Below are 7,743 nucleotides of genomic sequence, written 5' to 3' on the forward strand. Positions count from 1 at the left end.
GCTCGCCTCTATTTTTGAAAAGGATATCCTAAAGTGGCTACATTTCTAATACATTTGTCTCTAAAAAAAAGAGAAAAATACTAAACTTACTTGTTTAAGCAACTAACATACTAAATCTCTACTATATATGACGAATCCAAATTTTTGCTTGATTGCCTAATTGGTTGTTTATGAGGTGAGAATTATCTCATGCCTCGTCTTTAAGGAGTGAATAAGTTTTGTTAATTTGCTAAAGGGATTGCAAGCAAACTAATAACGTACACTAAATTTGCATTAAAAACGACCTTCCAGTTCGAATTGCAAAACTAGCTCATTTGGGCTTGATAAATGAAATCAGTTGTTTATTAGGAAAACCACTGTTAATTGAACTCAAAAAAAGTAGTCGCATTATTTCGAAACGATGAATCTATATTGAAGCCCATATCGAAACTACGTAGAAACAAGTAGTCCAATAAAAGGGTCAGCATATATTATTACCCTGTTAACGTAACGCTGCATGAGAATTAGTTTGGGGTACACTTATCTTGAAGTCAAATAGAAACGAATGTAGCAGATTCGATGGTTCAGAGATCTAGGCAAAAATACATACATATGCTTGCTATGATTCTATGTTATGATATCATAACTGAAACAAAGCTAACGGTTGCATGCTTTAAAACACATGTGATCTATCAAGCCAATGCTATCTAATTGTTCATCTCAACTTAGAATATATGTTAATTTATACAGAATTTTTGCAGTTTGCAGTTAAACAAATACAGGCCAAACTAACATTCAACCTATTTTGAACACCAGTATTATAACATAAACAGATGTTCATTTCTTTATTTCTGCTTCAACTTCAAACTTTCAACAACACATGGTTTCAGAAGTTGTGTACCTGGAAATATTTGACAATTAAAGAAGGGGGAAATCAGCAGAGTAACAATGGCAACAAGTGCAGCAGCAATAACAGCAGGCAACAAACAGGGCAGTGGAAATAGAAAACCCCAGATAGGCCAAACTTCAGGAAGTAACCCAATGCAAACTATAACCAGTGAGCTCAGTTTAAACTTGAAAGGAACAGAATAAGCAGAAGAACAAATGAAATCCAGATGACAATGTGAAGAAAACAGTTCCTGATTTTCCTATCCTTTCTCCCTTGTATCTGTCTGTGTGTGTTAATAAGTATGTATTCAGCTCTCTCTTCTCAAATCTATCCTCTCTCTTATGTTCTGAAAATCCCAACCCCCAGTCCAGTCTGAGTTCCCTATGTGTGTTCCCTAATATCAGATGTATTCCTCTCCTCCCTCTGTCTCCTATATGCTCTCTAATGTCAGGTGCCCCCCTATACTTTTCTTCACAATTCCCTCTGTCTCTCTGTATCTTATCAATGTCTGTGTGTGTGTGTGTGTGTATATATCTCTCAATGTGTATCACCCTCCCTTTTCAAGAAAATTCCCTCTATCTTTTTCCTTAATAATCTCCTCCCTTCTATCCCTCTATGCTCTGTGTATTATCAGATGTCTTCCCCCCTCTTCTGTGTTCTCTCTCCGTCCTCTCTGTCCATATGTCTCCCTCTTTTATAAGCCTAAAGTCATCCCTTTAACAGCCTGTTTTGATCATCAGAATACCCTCCCGTGTGCTGCCCCTTTTCAGTTTCCACTTAGCTAATTAAGTATAAACAAAACCCCATGATATTCCCTTGGCAGGCTTACCTTTAGTAATGTTTATTATTTCTGAAACTAAAGTAGGGTGTGGGCAGCAGGATGTAGTCTGACAGCACATGCTGTCAAACTATTTAATTCAAAAAGCCTTTAGGCAAGGCTCAGGCTGTTCACCAATGCACATGTTGTGCACAAGTGCACATGCCCTCCAATTTCAAAACTGTAACTAAACAAAACATTGATTTTACATTTCTGATCCAAATTAATAATTATAAGCACTAGACTCAGTTCTTAATTGATTCAGGCAAATGTTTAACTGCAGCAGGTCAATTTGTTATTGTTCAGCTAGTTTAAAACTAATTGACGACACATGTCGACTCGACTATATTAATCACAACAGGTGCAATCGTAGCCAAAAATCAGACATCTAACAGTATCACACAAGGGGTTCATATTGCAATGTTAACACAGAAAGGCCCTAGGAGCTAAATGAACGAACCAATTCAATATTCATTTGATTGTACAGCTTACACATACCATTATCAATGAACAAGTAGAAGAAAGAAAATAATCAAACACAAAGGCTCGGGCAAGGTGGACAGGACACAGTTAATAAAACTCAAAACAAAAGATTTCAACAAACATGAACAGCTTTTAGAACAATCACATGGACTAAAACAAATAAAGAAAAGAAAAGAAAAAGCAAGACTCACCTCAAATCTCGAAAAATCAAAAGCCTTAACTCGGATTTGGACAGACCTTTCTTAAGGCTGAACGGGCTTTAATCGAAGTGTTTCTCAGATGAGAAACACTTCGATTAAGGTCCATTAGACCTTAATCCTTTGGTTTGAACAAAACACGGCCCATCGACGAGGAACCTTATGGTTCCAAGAATCAGATCTGGGATTCATGCTTCCCTGGTCAGATTCGGACCAAACCAAGCATGGTTTGGTCACGAGGGGGGTCTGGGGAGTGTCTGGTGTGAAGCTGGGGTTAAACGGTGTAGATCGAGTTTTGACTCGAATCTTCAAATGAAGATTCAAGAAGGTTGGATGGGCTTCGAGTTATGTAGTTAACAGATTCATGTTCAGGACGGCAAAGGGATTCTAGGGTGTTAAGGTGAAGGTCACCGGCGTCCGTGCCGCCGGTTTTCATGGTGAAGGGTACATGGGCGGCTCTAGGGTTTGGGGTTCTGGTGAAGACGATGAAGGCTGGGACGGATAGGGGGGGCAGGGTAAGGTTACAAGCTTATATAGTTAGTGGGTAGGTGGATCCTGGCCGTTGGATGAGATGTGATGAAGGGCCAGGATCCTTCGACTAACAGGGAACGACGTCGTTTCAAGGGTAAAGGGTTAGGGTTGGTCCGGGTGGAAACGGGTCGGGTTCCTCAGTGGATTATGGGGAATCGATCTTGACCGTTGATCAATTTGAGATCAACGACCCAGATCAACCTGGATTAACACGACGTCGTTTGGACGCTCTGGGTGTTTAGCTGGTGTGGACCGGGCAGGCCTGGTTTTGGGCTGAGTTTGTTTGGGCCAATTTATTTAAAATTGGCCCAAGTCCGGAAGAAGAAGATTTTTTTTTATTATTTCTTTTTCTTCTTTATTTTAAAAACAAACCTAAGCAAAATCAAATTAAAATTAAATACACACTTAATACAATTATTTGCACACACATTAAAATATTTCAAAACAGGTAAAATCAAACAAAATAAAAATCACGGACGAGGATGCCTATTTATGATTTTCTATTTAACAACCGGATTACGGTTCGAATTATGCATGACACACACATTTTTTGTATTTTGTTTTAAATAAAAATAAAAATGGGCAAAAGTCACAAATAATTAACAAAGTGCCGTACATAAATCCAAAAATTGTACAGCAGGACCAATTGTTATTATTATTTTTATTCTTTTGGAGCGATTGTCGCGCAAAACAAAAATCACGTGCTCACAGCTATCATCTAATGGAAGCTATCATATATTTTGAATGTATTTTTCTATAAGATTAGATAACAAGTGCCAAGGGGTAATAATAACATTATTAGCAAAACTAAAATTCTCACGATTACCTATCTCTTCTAAAAAATACAATTAGCTTGAAACTAATGAGTTCCATCAACGGGAGCTTGTACTCAAGTTGTTTGGCATCCCTTAATACTTTATTGTGTGGCATTATTGCTTATTACTTAATCTTTTTTGGTGGATTCAGTGATCTTTTGGACTCTTCCATTTCTTCTTTTTGCAGTTTTGAACATTTTACTTTCTCTGTTCCTCGTCAAATTGCTGGCACCTACGAGCTTTATGATCTTTACATTTTGGCCCTGATCTCTAGCATTTCAGCTCTGTGTTTGTTGAACCATCACTAATTTTGTCCACTTTCATTTGCATTAACCTGCTTACAAGAGTAGGCATATGTATTTTATTTGCGGTCATTTTCTGTGAATTTTCTAGAAAATTGTATCTTTTCCTTGCTATGTGTAAATGCCTAATTTTCGCCTTATATATATGTGTGTGTGTGTGTTCTTATTTGTGTATGTATAGGTTTTAAGAGTTGAGTAATGATTTGATAAATGGGGTGAGGTTTGGGCTAATGTAATTTAATTAAAATTATGCCAAAATTGGCCCAAAATTTGAGCCTAAAGAGCCCAAACCCGGTCCAAAAGGGGGCTGCCAAGAAGAGCTTAAAACGACGTAGTTTTGTGTTGAAACTACGTCGTTTTGGTTAAGTGACAAGATTCAATCTCATCCACCCATCTTGATTTAATCCAACGGTCCTAGTTTGATCTTCATCCTAGGTATTTAAAGCCTAAAATCCCCAAAAAATTTCCCCATTTCCCCCTTATTTCCTCTCTTTTCTTTCCCTCTCCTTCTTCTCTCTCTCTTCACTCTCTCTACGCCGCCCCAACTCCGCCCACCGCCGCCTACCGGAAATCGCCACCGGCGGCGGACCACCTCCAAACACCTCCAAATTCACACCACGTAATCTCCACAACTTCCTCTTTTCATATCTCCAAACCAAATCTTAAAAAAATCCCTCAAACTCCTTGAATCTTAGATCCAGGAAACTTTCCCGTCACTTTTTTTGCCCAACTTCTTGAAGCTTCAACCACTACCACCCCAAAATACTTACATCAATGAATAGAGCTCCTCAAGACCTAGCTATTGATGTCAATTCTACCCCAAAAATCCGGTGACCAAAATCCGGCCTAATTCCTGCAACCTCCCGGAATACCCTCTTTGGCATACCACCATTTTTTCGACCTTTTGATGTGTAAAATGGTAAAATACTATTCTTTTTCATGGCTGATTTTTTTTATTTTTATTTTTATTTTTCAGATTTTATTTTTGTCTATTATTAATTATTTTAGCATTAGTTTTTGAAGTTTGAAATGTTAAATTTTCTGTTTTTGCACTTGTTGAAGTAGTAAAATAGTTTTGTATTGATAAAAGTGAGGTAATGAAAAATACTTAAGAGTATATGGTACTTGTTTGGTTGTTTGTTTACTGCTTCAAGACTCTTTGAGTACAACACTCAAAAGTCAAATTGTTTGGTAAGAAAATGTACACATTTGGACATTATTTGAATAAATTGTATCTTTGAATAGTGGAGAGCAGATTTTGTTTGAAATACTTGACAAGATTTGAACTAGAAAGTCTTGCTTTTTGAATTTAAGAGCAGATTTTGTAGAAAAATCTGTCAAAAAGATTGATTTTTAATTTTTTGAAATAGCTGGTTGTTTTGATATATATAGGGGACTCCATCACACTTCCAGGGGTTATTTTTTTTTTTAATTGCTTTGTCACAAAAACAAAAAAATATTCAGCAGTTGAACACATGAAAAGTAAGCTGAAATGGTGAGCTTTGGGAGTGAATCTTAGAGTGCAAACTTTTAAAAAAGTATAAGTCCTCTTTAGAGTTCGATTCTGGGTTCCCTCTCTAAGTTTTCGGGTTGTTTTAACACGGATTTGTTGCTGGTTTTGCGGCTGGTTTTGCTGCTGTTTTTATGCTGCTTTAGTTGCTGAACTACTGTTTATTCTTTTGCTACCAGGTAATCCTTTAAGACTCGTAATGTACGTATTTTCAGCAATGGGAACAACTTGAACATGCTGCACCATTTAAATGTGTTTGATGTGATGAATAGTTTGACAACAAAAGAGCTTGTATGTTATTGTTATGTATCAAACATGTGATAATGTGAATATAGTCCTTCATAATACTTGAATATTGAGTTGTAAGTTTTTGAATGGGATATGTAAGTCGTTTATGAATTTTTTAAGCATGTTTTCAAGCTATTATATCCGAGTAACAATGCTAAGTATGTCATGAATGATTTTAGGTGTATAACACATAACATGAGTTCGTTTTAGTTGCTGAAATTTCACTGCCAACATATGTTTCTAGGAATGTTGTGATAATATCTTTGTGGATCTGGCCATTTTGTCGGATTTGCAAAAATGGCTATTTTTGTAAAGTGGGCATTTATACAATTGTGACTATGTAGTTAATGGTCATGAACTCAAACTAAGTAAAGAGCTAAGATTGTATCGACTTTGGGCCTTATTGAATCAAAGATAAAAGTTGGCCCATTTACCTTTAAATAACAAAATTACCCCTTTTCTTCTATATAGCATTGGGCCAATTGAAATTCATTTCTTGGCCCATTTTAATAATAAATTCCAGCAGCCCAACAGCTCCATACAAGCTGGCCCATTTTTTTTTTAACAAGAAGTTGGCTCATTTCTTTTGAAATAGATAAAGTTGGTCCAACATTTATTTGCATAATTTTTCCCAACTATAAAGCTCGAAAAAATAATAATAATATCAGATTTTTCTACTATTTTAATTAACTAGTTTCCATTTAATTAATTTAAACGTTAGGCAAATAGTAGGTGCGCTTTAACTTCACGGACTCACTTGTGTAGCGTGACGCTTAACTTTAATAAGTTAATTCATCAATTTCATGTCATATTCAATACTTTTAATTAATTTATAAATCTTTTGTCATAATCACGGATTCGTGCGTAGCGTGGTAATGACATTTAATAAATTTTCTAAAAAAAAGAGGGTTAATGTTTCCTCCAACACAATTGCAGCAATTTTTCAAAAGTAAATAACGTGCTAACAATCGTCTGTCATGACTGCGGATTCGCTTGCGTAGCGCCGTTATGACTAAATAATAAATTTCGTCGATCACGCATTCGCTTGCGTAGTGTGGTTATGACATCTTATTATTCAAAAATATTCTTTAATTTTTTCTAATAATCAAGAGATAAAAGAGGATAGGTAAAACATGAAAATAATATAAATCACAGTTTGTCCAAAATTAATTCAAGCCAAGTTTAAGTCAATAAAGCGACCGTGCTAGAACCACGGGACTCGGGGAATGCCTTATACCTTCTCCCCGGTCAACAGAATTCCTTACCCGAACTTTATTTTCGCGGACCGATTAAAATAGAGTCAAACCTTCCTTTGACTAGGGATCCAAATAAATGGTGACTTGGAACACCGAAAAAATCAATTCTAAGTGGCCACTCTGAACAATAAAATAATCCCTATTCAAATTTTGTTACTTTAATTGGAAAAACTCTTTGGCCCATACACATATTATTATTATTTTGAGGGGTAGAAAAGGGGTGTGATAGCTCTGGCGACTCTGCTGGGGATGCGTGAGAAAACGAGCTTGTACATGTTGACTTTTTATTTGGCTTTGTTAATTTTGTAAATATTGTGATTTATTTGTGCCTAATGTGCTACCTGTTCGCTTTTTATCATTTTGATATTGTTGAACTATACATATAAACTGTTTTCTCACGCACCCCCTCTGAGTCTTTTTGAAATTAAAAATTGGGCATTTGCTTGACATAGCCCGCTTTCTTTGAGATAGCCAAGGTGTTCATCACCCGGTGAAGGATTTTAGTCACACCTGTTTTAGGCGGGGAGCACCACCAGTTAAGCCGGAAAACAATGTTACCGGTACACTAACCCTCCTCGGCTCGAGTTGTCCGCTCGAGTAAGCCAGTCTAGATACCTTCTCCAATAGGATCTAAACCTAGAAGAACAAGCCTCATGTCGGATATCCCTAGTAGGTT

At 36.6% G+C, this 7,743-nt stretch overlaps 1 long non-coding RNA gene across 1 annotated transcript; it reads left to right on the forward strand.

Annotated features, from left to right (window-relative positions):
* Positions 1-4,500: 4,500 nt before the first annotated feature.
* Positions 4,501-5,922, forward strand: LOC107829244 (uncharacterized). The gene is made up of 2 exons (XR_001657876.2): positions 4,501-4,932; positions 5,703-5,922. It is a non-coding gene; the product is annotated as an uncharacterized LOC107829244 (long non-coding RNA).
* Positions 5,923-7,743: the final 1,821 nt, after the last annotated feature.

Source organism: Nicotiana tabacum, chromosome 20 (genome assembly GCF_000715075.1).
Source record: "Nicotiana tabacum cultivar K326 chromosome 20, ASM71507v2, whole genome shotgun sequence".
In the NCBI taxonomy this organism is placed as follows: domain Eukaryota; kingdom Viridiplantae; phylum Streptophyta; class Magnoliopsida; order Solanales; family Solanaceae; genus Nicotiana; species Nicotiana tabacum.